The sequence below is a fragment of the Pecten maximus genome, chromosome 6 (genome assembly GCF_902652985.1).
Source record: "Pecten maximus chromosome 6, xPecMax1.1, whole genome shotgun sequence".
In the NCBI taxonomy this organism is placed as follows: Eukaryota; Metazoa; Mollusca; class Bivalvia; order Pectinida; family Pectinidae; genus Pecten; species Pecten maximus.
The window spans coordinates 16,952,204-16,969,468 of record NC_047020.1 but is presented as its reverse complement, the minus strand read 5'-3'; positions in this window follow the sequence as shown (position 1 = coordinate 16,969,468).

The following is a 17,265-nucleotide window of genomic DNA, read 5'->3' as shown; positions in this document are numbered from 1 at the left end:
CATAGAAAAACATTTTAAAAATAAACAATTTGTACAAACCAATTTATCTGTGTCTGCCAAAAAAGTATTTTGGATTTTGACTTAAAAAAGGTCCCTGGAAAATATTCAAAATGAAAATTTCTGCTGCCAAAAAGAGGTTTTAAAAAGGGGGAAAAACGTGTTCTCCCGACAGAGTGGAAACACTCAATTGTAATACCCATATTTAAATCGGGGAAAAACCCTAACTTACCACAATCATATCGACCAATATCACTCACCTCCACATTATGCAAAATTATGGAAAAAATGGTCAACAACAGGTTGAAATGGTTTTTAGAACACAAAGGTGTCATATCTGTAAATCAATGCGGGTTCCGGAAAAATAGAAGTACCATAGACCAACTGGTGAAATTAGAAAACGAAATTAGAAAGGCCAATTTAAATAAGGAGTCACTACTAGCAGTGTTCATAGATTTTGAAAAGGCCTTTGACATGATGTGGAGGGATGGTTTACTGTATAAAATGAAAAATATTGGAATAAATGGAAATATATATGCATTTATTAAAGATTTTTTACAGGATCGATTTATACAAGTACGGATCGGAAATGAAATATCCGATACCCACTATCTAGAGAACGGTACCCCCCAGGGCTCAGTTCTCAGCCCAACTCTTTTTAATATATGTATTAATGATATATCAGACTGTCTGAACAATAAAAAAGATATTTCTCAGTTCGCAGATGATAGCGCCATCTGGAAAACACACAGAAATATCAAATTTCTAAGTACCTGTATATCTTCAGAATTAACAAAAATACTAAACTGGTGTAACACATGGGGCTTCAAAATATCAAAAACAAAAACAGTTGGTGTTCTTTTCAGGAAAAAACAAAGTGCGAGTTTACACTCAAAATTGTCAGACGTAGAAATACAAATGGGAGACACAAAAATATCACTCGCAAATGTAATACAATTTCTAGGTATGTACTTCGATAGTGGACTTACCTGGGGTCCACATATCGAAAATATTGTACAACGTTGTGAACAACGGCTTAACTTACTCAAGTATTTAAGAGGAACAGATTGGGGGTGTGACCGCTATACATTATTGACGTTGTATAAAACTCTAATACGTAGTATACTAGATTACGGTGCCGCAGTATACAACTCGGCCAGTAATTCACAATTAGAAAAATTAAATGTTGTACAATATAAATGTCTTGCTACCTGTCTGCATGCCATGAAGGGAACTTCACTCTCTAGTCTCCAAGCCGAGGCTGGAGACCCTCCGCTTCAAATACGCCGAAATTCCATCATCGCAAAATATCAATTAAAACTTGAGGGGCTGACAATGGCGCACCCTACATTGGAAAGTCTTGAAAATGACTTCAAATTCAAATATAATGAAAATAAAATACTGCCTTCATACAAATCGTATTATACATGTCTAAAAGATATCCAATCTACTTTTCAGCTGGGTAACATCAACGTACATACAGCAGAGTTTAGTTCAATCCCATTGTGGACCCTGAACAAACCGATGATTAATATAGACTTACACGAGACCGTAAATAAATCAATGTCTCCTGCAGACGCCATAGTTCCAACACGACTTTATATCGACTCATTTAAAGGAACACATATATATACAGATGGATCTAAATATCCAAATACTCAAAAATGTGGATGTGCTTTTGTCATTCCAGCCTTAGACATTAAAAATAAGTTCCGATTGAGTAATAATATTTCTATTATGACAGCGGAACTTGCAGCCATACAACTTACTTTACAGTTTCTAACCAATACAGCGGCAGATAACTCCGTCATACTTGTAGACTCACTGAGCGCACTACAAGCATTACAAACACCAGAACACAAAATTACAAACCCGATTATATACGAAATTTTGAAATTATCATCTATTTTAGGTAGCACTGTATCCCTGGCATGGATACCAAGCCATATTGGTATCCATGGAAACGACATGGCTGATGCCGAGGCCAAAAGTTCTTTAAACTCAGAAAAAATTGACATACATGTACCTTTAGTAAAAGGAGAAATACATTCCTTTTTACAGAATAAAATGTTTGATTGCTGGCAAACATACTGGGGAGATCCTGATATCGGCAAATCAATGAAAAAACACATGCCAATTCTGAAAACTTTTACCAAAAAAATCATCTGTAATAACAAACAATTAGTCACTGCATATACACGTTTAAGATTAGGAAAATGCCGATTAAATCATTATCTATTTCAGATGAATCTACATACAGACGGTCTTTGCGAAACTTGCAACGTACCAGAAACCATTGAGTATTATTTATTAAAATGTGATCGTTTTTATATACAGAGGCAGAGGCTATTCCGGGATATGGACATACAGCCATCCACATTAACTAATATATTTCCAAATTTATTTGCAGACAATCCCAAAGCTACTACGGCAGTACTCAAATATATTTCTAAGACTGGTATAGCAAATATACTATAAATACAATTTATTTTTCTTCAAAATAACCATCAAAATCTAGGTGCTTGTCACGTGCTTTTAGACCTTTTATCATACTTTGTAAGACAATACCTGTCCCCAACACAATGACGAGGGGCACAGGGACCTGTCTCATCAAACAATGGTGTCCTAAATTATAAGGTCACTTTTTAAATATTTTAATTAACATTGAATTTATATAATGCCATAACATGGCATTACAACTCTTGACTCATCTTCACTCATCTTCGTCTTATACATGTATGCATCTATCTCAGAAGTAGAACTTCTTTTTATTATTATGTCTTAGAATAGGCCTAGATTTTTTATTATAGTGTATATAGGAGGAATACGGCAATTAGGGGTGTGACGTATTGCACGGCACACTCATACGCTAATGTCCTCATGCCCCACTCTATCATTTCTGATAAATAACTGTATTGAATAAATAAGGGGGGAGTCGTGATACTGCTGCGACAGTATACACGAACTATTTCTTTAAACTATTATATAAAGCCCGTATAAATAGGGAGGTATTTTTTCTACCGTATAGACTTTAATAGGGATAACATTATAAGCCTTTCAGTAGGTTTTTTCTTTTTCCCATTTATAGATAGGATAAATAGAATTTAGATTACACTTGGTAACACCGCTGGCGGTTAGCAATTTAAGTCAGCCCAACATGAAGGTGGATCGATACAAATATACAGGTACGGGTGAGCGATATGAAGTATACAGGTGACGGTATATATGGGAGGTGTGTCCTGTTGGTAGGGGATTGCCCAATCACTAGCGCACTTCTCATTATACCCCACAGCAGCCATTTCAGTGAATATTAACACACCCGTGTGTTAATGGCATATATATGTGTGTGGCTCAGATCCCGGTACGGTTAGAAAGAAGTAACGGGAAATGGGTCACAAGGTCAGTCATGAGAATGTAGGGCGAGCCCACCTAATACAAATTGTTTTAAAAGGGAATTACTCCCTAAGTAAATATATGAACTAAAATACAAAAGTTTATCTTTTAAGTAAATATATATTCATGTATAGACTCATGAATACTCCATCGCCTTCATGTTCGGAAAAGTGTTATCATAGTGCTAAAGAATTTGAACTTTTTTTTTCGGGGCAATAGATTACTAATAATACTTTGTACATCGACTAATTTCCTTAAGAAAATAGTCGATATAACTCAGGAATCAAGGTTTCTTTTTATAACAACTAACAACCCTTGATATCCAGCTTGTACCTTTTTCTTTTTATAAAGAACCCAACTTTTTCCATAATAAGTGCTCCGCACATAAATTTTTATTTATATATTGTGAAACGAGTCAACCCCCCCACTAATCCTGTAGTGGACCAGGGGAGACAACTCCAAAGAAATACCGGTCAGGACACTAAATGGGTCAAACCCGCCTGACAATCTATACCTTGTACTTACTGGTATAAGGATATTTTTTATAAGATTAAAGTGAAAACTACATATGGAGATAACTATTCCTGTGGCAGAGGAAATAGTTTAGTAATAATTTTTGTTCTCTTTTTTATATCATCTCCACATAATAGCTGGTAATATTTTAAACCAAACTTCTTCAATTCTACTTCATTCAATTACATTAATCTCATCAGCATCGCATCATTTTTTTTTTTTTTTTTTTTTTCCCACTTTCTTGGCCAGGACACTAAAGGACACAGTCCGCCTGGCAACCAAAATAACTTAAATATTTTGTTTCATCAAAATGATACCAGACAACTATTCCTGTGGCAGAGGAATTAGTTGATTTTTTTTTTAATGTTTTTAACTGATACATTTTATACGTAGCTATTACGTAATTATTTAAATAAGCTGGGTACATTAGCCCTCACGTAACAATAAATTACTTTTTATAAGTATTAGACAGCTAAATGATTTTTCTCCTCCTTTTTATGTTAAATCTTTTGCTTTTCTTTTATAAAACTTCTATTGCCGCTTTTTTCTACATTTTCTCATACTGTATAATTTGCATTCATTAGTATAAGATAAAAACCCGCATACACTATAGGGACGCCCCGGACCATCTATACCTCTGTAACGGAAAGCGAAAGTAGGTCTTTTGGCGGGAAATGGAAAACGAAAGTAGACCTCGTCCGGCAGAAGCTTCAACGTTACGTCCCAGTAAAACATGTAAAAGACATAGATATCTGTAATCACGTGGTACTTTCGTTAGTATAAATACAGGTGAGCTGAGCTGCTCGGGTTCCATTCTGATTCTGATTTCGACGAGTGAAGATCAGGGAACACTAGTAACGTTATACTATAGAATTGCATAGCATTACCATATGCATAGGAAACAGTGTGGGCCTGAATAAGGCTGGAATACTAACACACTGTGGGGTTAGCGGATTGACAGGGTTACGGTACTGTACTTATATTATCACAGCGGTGATAAGGAGCCTGACAGTTGACTGTTGGCAGTGCACTGTTGGCAGGTCGGTGTACAGGTAACTCTGGGAGGCTGACCGACGTATAGCTAGCGGCCGGGTTGTTGTGTATATATGTGCGCATACAGGAGCTCGCTGCAAACAGCAGTGAGAACGGCGGTCTGACGGACTGGTGCTGTATGCGTGGTTAACATATACACAGGCTCTAGCAGAGTGCGTATTGCAGCGGTTTTACTAGTAACGCGGTAGCGGCATTCAGAATCGCTGTTGTTAGTAGTATAGATAATTACGTAGTGGTCAGACAACCACTGGATACAATCATACTCATTGTTTTTACGCCCGGGCGGCGTTACGCTCTTATAGCAGAACACATATATGTATATATTGTACTTAGGGTAATATGTAGTAAATATCTCGAATCCCAAGACGTGACTTGGTAACGAACCCCTTACACGTCACAAGATTTTGGTGGCAGCGGTGGGGATCCGATAATCTATGTATTTTTTACCCTTGGCTTTAGATAAAAGCCGTACTTTATATATAATAACAGTGTTTTGCTGTATTGCTAATTGTTGTTAAAATGGCTGAAGGAGGGTACGATAGTAAAGCTGTTGAGGCTGAGATAGAGAAACTTCGTGGGGAGCTTTCTCAAATACTGGATAGCGGTGTAGCAACCAACACAGCGCTCACTACTTCTACACCTTATGGCCCCCGGACCGGAGATGGGTGTAGACAGGAGATGGATAACTCGGGCAGTGGTCGGAAGGACTATACCGACTATTATAGTAGCCCGAATTTCGGAAATTACGATAAGGATGGAGCGCGTGCTGGCCAGTATGATACGGAAATGTATCAAGGAGTTGGTCCTGCACCACAGGATGGCTATCGTAATAACAGCCCTAGCAGGGGCTACCGTGTAGAGCAGCGTACGGATACCGGGAGAAAAACTGTTAATATAAAACCCGCGACGTACGATGGCTCCGGCTCATGGCGCGATTACCAGTCACATTTTGAGGCGTGTGCCAGTATTAACCAATGGACTATGGAACAGAAAGGATTGTTCTTGGCAGTATCATTGAGAGGACAAGCACAGGGAGTACTGGGTAATTTGCCTGATGACCGGCAGCAACACTACTCTGTCCTGATTAAGTCTCTAGAGGACAGATTTGCGCCACCTCACCAGACGGAATTGTACCGTGCCCAATTACGGTCAAAAAGACAAAAAGCTGGGGAAACGTTGCCAGAGTTAGGACAGACAATACGCAGATTAACGACACTTGCGTATTCTACAGCACCAGCGGATGTGCTTGAAACACTGGCCAAAGAGCAGTTTATTGATGCTTTAAGTGACGGGGATTCGCGTATCAGAATAAAGCAATGCCGACCAAAGACCCTGAATGAAGCTGTACAGCTGGCGGTAGAGCTAGAGACATTTAAGCGAGCAGAAAAACGTAAGGATGACGGTACTGGTTTTCTGCGTCAAACTCTTACCGAAAATAACGAGAATGAGGACAGTACGGCTGGTAGCGAGCTGAAGTCCATGATAAAGACATTGACGGAGCAGATGGAATCATTGCAGAAGGATGTCTCTAACCTGAAGTCTGGCACCGCTTCTGGAGAACGTAAGCGACCAAGGAAAGAGAACGGTGGTACTAAAGGCACCCAAACATTCCGTTGCTACTATTGCAACAAGGAGGGGCATATCAAGCGCAATTGTCCCAAGTTAAAGAAAAACTCCAACAAACAGGTCCCCGCCACGACCAGTGATAGCGATGATGCACGTCCAGTTGGAGCTGCCTCTTGTACTAAGGAGGCTGGTATGTTCATAAATGTGTCCATTCAAGGCAGTAAGGCTAACCTACTACTGGACACTGGGGCAACCGTTACGCTTATCTCGACCTCACTTTATGAGAAAATGATGGCTAGGCCAGCATTACACCAAGTTTCCCAGACAATCATTACAGCCAGCGGAGAGCCTTTAGATGTTAAAGGCAAAGGTAGATTCTCGCTGAACTTTGGCAACAACGAGAGGATGACAGATGCAGTTGTAGCCAAGATCAACGTTGATGGAATCCTGGGGTTGGATTTTCTCATGAATAATCGTTGCAGTGTAGACATGGACAAGAGTCAGATGATGATGGACGGCGTTATTATGCCTACCCAATTTCGAGGAAAAGTAGGTTGCTACCGAGTGAGTGTGACTTCTAAAGTGGAACTCCCAGCGCGCAGCGAATTGATAATTCCTGGGCGTATCATAGTGCCCGATGGCACGTTGGAACCAACAAATGATCTCGTTCTTGAGGCATCAGAAAGTTTCCTGAAGTCAGATAGAGCACTAGTAGCCAGGTCTCTGGTCAAATACCAGCCTACTGTTCCGATCCGTATATTGAATACGGCTGATACACCACAGACAATCTATCCGGGTACTTGTGTTGCTAAGGCGACAGAGGGGGAATGTTTACAACAGAAGACAGGCCCGGAGGAAATGGGTGAGCAGCGACCAGACATCAAGCAATTGCTGGAACGATCAAAGACTCATTTAAGCGCAGAGGAAACAAGCCAGGCGGAGGAATTATTATTCCGGTACAGAGGTGTTTTTGCCGCCACAAACGCTGACTTCGGACGTACTGACAAAGTCAAACACCAAATAGACACAGGTATCGCGCGGCCTCTCAAACAACCAATGAGGCGCATTCCTGTGCATCAGTCAGAGGAAGTAGACAAACATGTAGAGGATATGTTGGAAAAGGGAGTCATTGAACACTCAACCAGCCCATGGTCCTCTGGTGTGGTATTGGTCAAAAAGAAAGATGGAACCACTCGTTTCTGCGTCGACTATCGTCGCCTTAACGATGTGACTGTCAAGGACGCATATCCGCTGCCGCGGATTGACGACTCGCTTGATAAGTTAGCAGGTTGCCATTGGTTCTCTACGCTGGATCTTTGCTCAGGCTATTGGCAGGTTGCAATGGACCCTAGAGATAAGCCAAAAACAGCATTTACCACCAGAAAGGGCTTGTTTCAATTTCGGGTGATGCCTTTTGGCTTATGCTGCGCACCAGCCACGTTTGAAAGGCTGATGGAATCTGTCTTGGCCGGGTTACAATGGGACATATGTCTGGTTTATTTAGACGATGTGATTGTTTTAGGTAAAACATTCAATGAGATGCTGTTGAACCTGGAGAGAGTGTTTGATAGATTTCAGGCAGCAGGGCTAAAGTTGAAAACCAAGAAGTGTCATCTGTTTGCCAAACGGGTTGAGTTTCTTGGCCACATAATTTCCGACAAGGGGGTGGAGACAGACCCCAAGAAAACAGAGATCGTGAAGAAATGGCCAGAACCCTCAAGTGTAACGGAACTTCGGTCATTTCTTGGCCTGTGCAGTTACTATAGAAGGTTTATTGAAAACTTTGCGGGTATTGCCAAATGCTTGCATAAGCTCACTGAGAAGGGTAAGGCGTTTGACTGGAGCAAGGAATGCCAAGACGCATTTGATACCTTAAAGAACAGATTGGTGACAGCTCCGATTCTTGCACATCCACACTTTGACAAAGAATTTATTCTGGATACTGATGCCAGTAACAATGCTCTGGGAGCCGTTTTGTCACAGCGTGTTGATGGTAAGGAAATGGTCCTTGCATACGCCAGCCGCACATTGACCAAGAGCGAGAGACGGTACTGCGTCACCAGGAAAGAGCTTTTGGCAGTAGTACACTTCGTGAAGTATTTCAGACACTATCTGTACGGTCGAACATTCCTTGTGCGCACGGACCATAGCTCTTTACGGTGGCTGCTTAACTTCAAAGATCCGGAGGGCCAACTTGCCCGATGGCTAGAAGTGTTGAGCACCTACGACATGCGAATCGAACATCGACGTGGAGTCCATCATGGCAATGCTGACGCCCTTAGCCGTATCCCATGCAAGCAGTGTGGGTATCGTTCGGATTGGGAGGAACAGTCCCGGGGTGTCGTAAATACCGCAGTAGCTGCCAACAGCAAGAACATTGGACCTCAGTCATCAGAAACATCTTCCGTCATACAACAGCGACAGGCATCCGACAAAGACCTGTGTGTTGTAATAGAATGGCTTAAAGATGGCAAGAAACCATCCTTTGAGGATATCCAGAATCAGAACTTCGTGATCAAATCCCTGTGGTCACAATGGAATCAGCTCGTGTTGGATAAAGGTGTTTTATACAGAAGATGGGTCTCAGACAAATCCAATACAACGCTTCAAGCGGTAGTACCACTTGGTGAGAGAAGGGACATACTTCAACAATACCATGACGGTAGAACGGCAGGGCATTTGGGAGTTCGTAAGACTCTCTGTAAGATAAGGCAGGGGTATTACTGGCCTGGTCTGCAAGGGGATACTAGGAGGTATGTTGCCGGCTGTGAAATTTGCACCAGGCGCAAAAATCCAGTTCGGAAGAATAGAGCGCCAATGCAAATAGTCCAGTCAGGTTTCCCGATGGAGCGTATAGCCGTTGATATACTGACTGACTTACCTGAAACAGGAAACGGCAACCGGCATGTGTTAGTAGTTGGTGACTACTATACGAAATGGATGGAATGTTTCGCAATGCCTAACATGGAGACAACCACTATTGCGACTCTGATAGTGGAGGAGGTCATATCAAGGTTCGGCATGCCATACGCGATCCATTCTGACCAGGGCGCTCAGTTTGAGAGCAGGTTATTTGCAGAGATGTGCCAACTCCTTGGTACGAGAAAAACACGTACTTCACCGTATCATCCCCAGAGTGATGGTATGGTGGAAAGGTTCAATAAAACCTTGGTGACAATGCTTAGTGCATTTGTCAACGAACATCACACAGACTGGGATGAAATGCTGCCGTACGTGACCATGGCATATCGCTCGGTGGAACAAGAAACCACGGGTTGCACTCCAAATTACCTGATGTTGGGGCGAGAGGTAACAACACCACTCGACATACAATATGAGATGCCAGTAGACGACAAATCCATACCACAGAATGAATGGGTGTGGACACTTCAAGAACGCATGGAAGAGGCACATCGTTTTGTGAGGTTGCATACCGATGGCGAGATGAGGAGGCAGAAGAAATACCATGACCAAAAGGCTTACTGGAACCAGTACAAACCAAATGACAGTGTTTTTGTCTTCTTTCCAAGAGTCAAACCAGGCAAATCTAGGAAGCTAACGTCCATGTGGCAGGGACCATTCAAGGTGATGGGGAAATGCACAGACGTTACATACAAGATACCTTGTGGGTACCGCGGAAAGCCGCAGGTTATACACGTGGACCGTATGAGGCGTCATCGGTCACAAGTATTACGCGGCGAGGAGAAAGTTGAAACTTCAAAGCACCAGGCAGATGAGGCCGGGCTTGAGTTATCGGAACACAAAATCGTTCCAGAATGCCAGGACTTAGCGGAGGACACTGATGTCGATACAGCCGTTGACTCGGGACTAGGACCAGAACATGGTCGCCCGCGTCGCAGCAGACATCCTCCGAGCTGGCACCGCGACTTTGTAGTATAGTCAGCTTATCAGAATATTCTCAACAAGAAGTTGGGAGTTCAGATCCAGTGACAGTAACATAAGACAGTTCTTTAAGGAGCAAGTAGTCCTTGTAGTTAGTTATTAAGATATTGTACAATGAAACTTTCACTTGTTCATAATTGGTATGTGGGGACACTTATACCCGGAGGCGTGGGTAATGTAACGGAAAGCGAAAGTAGGTCTTTTGGCGGGAAATGGAAAACGAAAGTAGACCTCGTCCGGCAGAAGCTTCAACGTTACGTCCCAGTAAAACATGTAAAAGACATAGATATCTGTAATCACGTGGTACTTTCGTTAGTATAAATACAGGTGAGCTGAGCTGCTCGGGTTCCATTCTGATTCTGATTTCGACGAGTGAAGATCAGGGAACACTAGTAACGTTATACTATAGAATTGCATAGCATTACCATATGCATAGGAAACAGTGTGGGCCTGAATAAGGCTGGAATACTAACACACTGTGGGGTTAGCGGATTGACAGGGTTACGGTACTGTACTTATATTATCACAGCGGTGATAAGGAGCCTGACAGTTGACTGTTGGCAGTGCACTGTTGGCAGGTCGGTGTACAGGTAACTCTGGGAGGCTGACCGACGTATAGCTAGCGGCCGGGTTGTTGTGTATATATGTGCGCATACAGGAGCTCGCTGCAAACAGCAGTGAGAACGGCGGTCTGACGGACTGGTGCTGTATGCGTGGTTAACATATACACAGGCTCTAGCAGAGTGCGTATTGCAGCGGTTTTACTAGTAACGCGGTAGCGGCATTCAGAATCGCTGTTGTTAGTAGTATAGATAATTACGTAGTGGTCAGACAACCACTGGATACAATCATACTCATTGTTTTTACGCCCGGGCGGCGTTACGCTCTTATAGCAGAACACATATATGTATATATTGTACTTAGGGTAATATGTAGTAAATATCTCGAATCCCAAGACGTGACTTGGTAACGAACCCCTTACACGTCACACCTCCAGCCAAGCCCGGCAAAAGGACAAAGTACTGTACCTTACGGAAGCAGTGACGTCCTCGACTGTCGGGTGAACTGGTGGCCTTAGACCCGGGGTACACAACAGACACATTATATATCACCCCTATTCGAACATCAACATACGACAATAATCTCACTTTTGAACAAATACATACAGTAAAACTCACTTGTGTCGAACACGGTTGAATCGAATACATCGGATGAGTCGAACGTTTCGTTCGGTCCCGATTTTTTCCCTTCTTTATCTTAGTAAATTAAGCACGGATGACTCGAACACTGTTGAATCGAATACTGCGGTTGTGTCGAATATATTTTGTGGTCCCTCCCTTCTAAACTATACCAAAATTTCCATTTTTGTGTCGAACATCGAGGCGTCCTGCTGTCTCAGGTAAAATTTGCTGGCCTCGTCTGATTGACCGAGTGTGACCGATCACCCGTAACGGTGTAAACAGAGCCTATTATTAGTTTCCGGCTGTCGGTTACGCATCATCCAATTGTTTATACAGGTGCTCAGGTGAAGTAAAACGTTCAGGTATACATAACTAAGAATAAAATGTGCACGTTTTAGTCTACAAACCGATGTGTTCTGTTTACTGTTTTGATGCACAAGGCCGCCGAAAAAAATAAGGAAAAGGTAAACGATAAATTACATATCTTCCATCGAAAAATGCAAAGAAAAATACCTGTCTGTCATTGATTTATCTATATATGCCTAAATTCTGAATACGACGATGCAATAGTAACAATGATATGCGGAATGCTTTTACTCTGTTCAAAAGATTGTGGCAATGCATGATTATGCAGCCGATAAAACACTGACCGCGGCCTTCACCTTTGATACAAAATCAGCACGCGTACGGTCGATCAATTTTCCCGGACTGTTTATTGTTTAATATTGTTAAATTGGAGAACAATATAAACGGATTTAAAGATAGATAATATGAGTACAATATATACATTTATATTCTTATAATATATGTAACGTTTTCATAGAATATTATGCTGTCATTTGCGACTCCCGTGTGTAAATCGTGTGTCTATGTCAAAGACTATTTTACGCATGAACTTTGTTTTTATCTGTAACTGCATGTGCACAATATTGTTTATTAGATAAAGGAATAATTGTTATCATGTACAATTAATTAATTTCTTTGTTATTATCTATTGCTTATTTTCGACTATCTTATCATGCAAGCACTTGTTCTGCATACAACCGATGATAGTTGGGTTTTGTCTCCGTATACAAACACGGATAAGTCGAACCATCGGATAAGTCGAATATTTTGCTTGGTCCCGTCGACTTCGACTTATCCGAGTTTTACTGTATATCTATCGATTTTACTTTTTTTTTTTTTTTTTTTGCAAAGATAACTTATAAATATATAAAGATAAATTTTTAACACAAGTATATAGTAAGCCTCTTGGCTCCCTTCGGTCACCCTCCCACGACAAAAAAACTATAACGTGGGCTATTTTAATACCATCGTAGAGCGACTGGCGTACATGGGCCCGCCCACAACGCCACACCCCCACCACATCGTCGACATAGCGCCTGATATCGAACAAATTCACTTAGACTTTTGTAAAAATATTTTAGGAGTTCGTAGATCTACACCAAACGCAATGATCTATTTTGAACTTGGTAGATTTCCTCTTTTCATTTATCGCAAAATAAGAATTTTAAAGTACTGGTGTAAATTGTTGAGGTCTGGTAATTGTATGTTAAGTGCATGTTATCAAGATATGTACATAGGCTGCGAATCAAACCCACAATGTAAAACATTAGATGACTTCAGTTAAACAGGAAATGGCAGGATCAGGGTAATTTTAATACTAGAAACTTTTTGGCGCTAGTAAACCAACGGTTATTAGACATTTTAAAGCAAGATTGTAAGTCTTTCTTTTCAACCTTACTTAAGTAAGCCTTTTCCTGTTAAATATAAAAAGGCAGTTGTCAAAATACGTTTGTCTTCACATAACCTGTTAACAGAAAGTGGACGGCATAGGAAATTTCCTCACAATTTAAGATTTTGTTATTTCTGTAAAAATGACGTAGAAGATGAATACCATTTCATTTTAAAATGTCACTCCTTTAACGGCCTAAGAATAAAATATATAAAGCCTGACTGTTAATCAATGTACTATAATCCATACTTACTTTACTTTAAACATATTTTATTTCAATAAAGGAAAAGGGATTAGGCACAAGTTATTGCAACTTACTAAGGCCTTCTCCCATTACACATATAAACACATGTATATTACATATAGAAATAGGCATAAAGTTTGAATGACTATGAAAATTTAATACAAACACAATAGTTCACAAGAACTTTATAAATATTTTAAAATCTGTACTTCTTGAATCATATTTACATATACATTGTATATATATATGTGTGTGTGTGAGGGTGTGTGTGTGTGTGTGTGTGTGTCATATGCCATTAAATTGCTCTACCCGAGCTGACTTGAATTATATTCTATGAAATTGTATGATGTTAATGAGACGTATACCCTCAAGACTAATAAAGATTTGAATTGAAAGTGCGACAGTGCGCTAAGCCAGTACAAAAATAAATAAATGAACAAATAAATAAAACAAATATAGGATTGCTGTGAACAACCATTAATGACTAAAACGATCATATAGTGCACCAAGTTGTAATGCATACCGATACTTACTGTTTGTCAACGGCAGGATAAACTGTAAACCTCAGTACCTCAGTTACCCAACACAGGATATCTTATGGAGGTATATATGGACTTTTACTGTATTTGTAGCTACATGTATGGTCGTGCTATTTTTGGTTTCACTGTGCGCACAGGGTCTTGATTCGCATACACCCAAGTATATTTGGCCACGTTGAAAATCCGTATTTGTGAAGAGGCATCGTTCTGTGTTTAGCACGGTTATTTATTTATTCATTTATATGTGTAACGTATTTGAAACCATTGTTTATTGTAAATACATACATGTTTGTAAATAAAATGTTTTATATAACGAATCATAGGGATATCTATAATGAGGCCGGCCCATCTTCTATGTCGAATCCCTGTGCTTACCGAGAGACGTACATGCGTGAAATTGTCACCGCTTTAAATAGATTAACGTTTCTTTGGCATTGAACGTAAATTGGTGCTAACTACCTCTATTATACTTTATTTTAATCGTAGTGTGTTATGTATGTATATACACATGAATATTTGGATACGTTTAAGTACCGAAGGAAAGAAGTATTGAATTTATTTGTTTAATTCAACCAAGATCGTATCTTATCTCGCTATTTATTGAAATATTATTTAAACAGACCCGTTAGTCTGAAGGTAGATATACATTACCGGGGTAATGTTTTCTATGGGCCAAGGTGTCGTTATATCGATACCAATAAACTAAGATAAAATCTCCAACTTACTCCTTTTAGAAATATAAATCCGTGTCGTTATGACGTCTTGTTAATGAAACTATATGTCTGTATTTCAATTGCTCTACTACCTACCTTTATATATATTTAACTGTCAATGAAATATACATATGTCAATAGTCTGAATACAATTAACGTACTTTAGTACGATTTCAACTGTAAAGGAAACAGACTATTAAAGTCTGCAGTGTTATTGTGTAGAATCAAAGTTACCACATCCTATGAAATCAAATCGATAAAGGATGCATTTCTGATTAATCCAATACATGCTTCAGTCGTGGTGTAGATTATGTGATCATGGGTCTCGTTAATTGATATTGGCCATAAATCGGGTTATCACATGATTAATTAGAATTGGCCATGGACCGGTGATTGTTTTATATTGTACGTATAAACAGTCATTCCAGAATGATATGTTATTTCTCTAACGACATACCAAGGCCTGGATATATGCGTTTGTATCATTAAAATGATAAATCACCTTTTGATTAAAAGATGTTCTTCGAAATGTCCCTTTTAAATCTCAAGGTTACTTCACAGTTAAAATCATTGAGGAATGTACTGCTTGGTACTGTATTCACAATTTGGTGAGCAGTATGTTTATATATACATGTAATTTCAAGACTTTATTTTTGTTGTTGTTTGATGATTGTTTAAACCGTTTTATTCTGCTATTAAATCAGTATGTTTATGTTACTATTGCCGTAAAAAGGATTGTATATACAGTTTTGTAGTTTGTAATGTTTTATACACGTGAACATGGGAAATTAGTACTCATTAACAATTGTACGACTTTAAATAAAATGGGGACATTGTGAGGCAGTACTGGACACATCATTTGCACATCAAGTAGATGTTAATGAATGGATGATCTTTTATTTCCTCCATACATGGAGATTAATTTTAAAAAAAAATACAAAGAAAAAATATTTCACATGACTATTTATGAAATACTAAAACAAGTTCATGTAATTGTTTATGTATGTTTATTATAAAGGCCTATGGTAATCTATCGCATGCCGCCTTTCGTAGGTATCTTTATTAAATTAATTGAAAGTGTATAGACATATTTCAACATTTTCTCTCATTTTGATTCTTATTGGATCTATCATTTTTGCGATATTCACAATGTATACTTTTTCTAATATAAATGCAAGCACTTCAATATCATTTTGGTTAAACAGTTGAACTAAGTCGGTTACAAGTAGAACATCATCTATCACGTGAACAAAGTTTCTTTCCTGAAGTAATTTACAACAATTCGTCATTAAATGTTTTATTATGTCAGCAGCAGCCATTCCACATAAACTACAAACATCTGCTGTAATAGTCATACATCCAAGTTAAAGTAAATATATAAATCATTTTCTAAGATCATTATGATTTGAAAGCAATGTAACCAGACGGTGTTCGTTCATCTATGTATGAATTAAACAAAACCGTTTCAGATCTAATCTATTTTGAACTTTTTTTTTCCATGTTTCTTCCTCGTGATGTTCGTGGAAAATGTGAAATTAGTAGCCGTTAACAATTATACGACTCTAGATAAAATGGGGACATTGTGAGGCAATATATGACACATACAATTCCACATATATATCTAATCAATCTATCACACCCTCTTTTAATTACACTTTGTAATAATGCGATGCATATCAAAGATTGTAGTGTAAGGAAGTCTGTGATGTGTTGCCGCGAGACATCTGTTGCACATCATGTAGATCAATGTAGATGTTAATGTCATTGTTCATGTCATACGAATGCATGCTGCGAGAAAATGGTTTTCAACTTGTATGTTATATACAGTGTATGGAAGGAGTCAATAGTTTTGCTTTATTATGGCATACATGTGTATTTACAAGTAAAACAATGATATGAGTGAAAGTGAGTTTTTTTTTAAACTTGTGTACCCATCATGTTTGATCGATGTACATGCATGTTTGGGGTTTGATTGTATAGTGTATGTGTGACGAGCGAGAGCCTTTCCTGCGAATGACACGACCCAATGCATGGTCCAAACCTTTTCAGCCTTCAAATGTTTATACATTGTATGTCCTGGCAAGATAATGTTTTGTGTTGAAACAAAAATCCTTGACAAGACAGAGTAGTTGTGGTTCCTTCTTGGTCCGCATTTCTGTTTCAGTTAATATTGTATCTTATTGCCTTGCCCGAGTTTTCTCTGGTCCTGTCACCATGTCTGGTGTAGACATGGTGACAGGGCCAGAGAAAACTCGGGCTACTTATAATATTGTCAAGAGGAAAATCCAGTCCTTGAGGTATACGTAATACAGGCGTCTGTATGATGATGTGGCTAGATTCTAGTAATCATTTAGAGAAATAGATATTCAGGACGGTATAACTAGTAATAAACCTGTCAACGTACAAGTTTATTCAAGATCTTCGTATG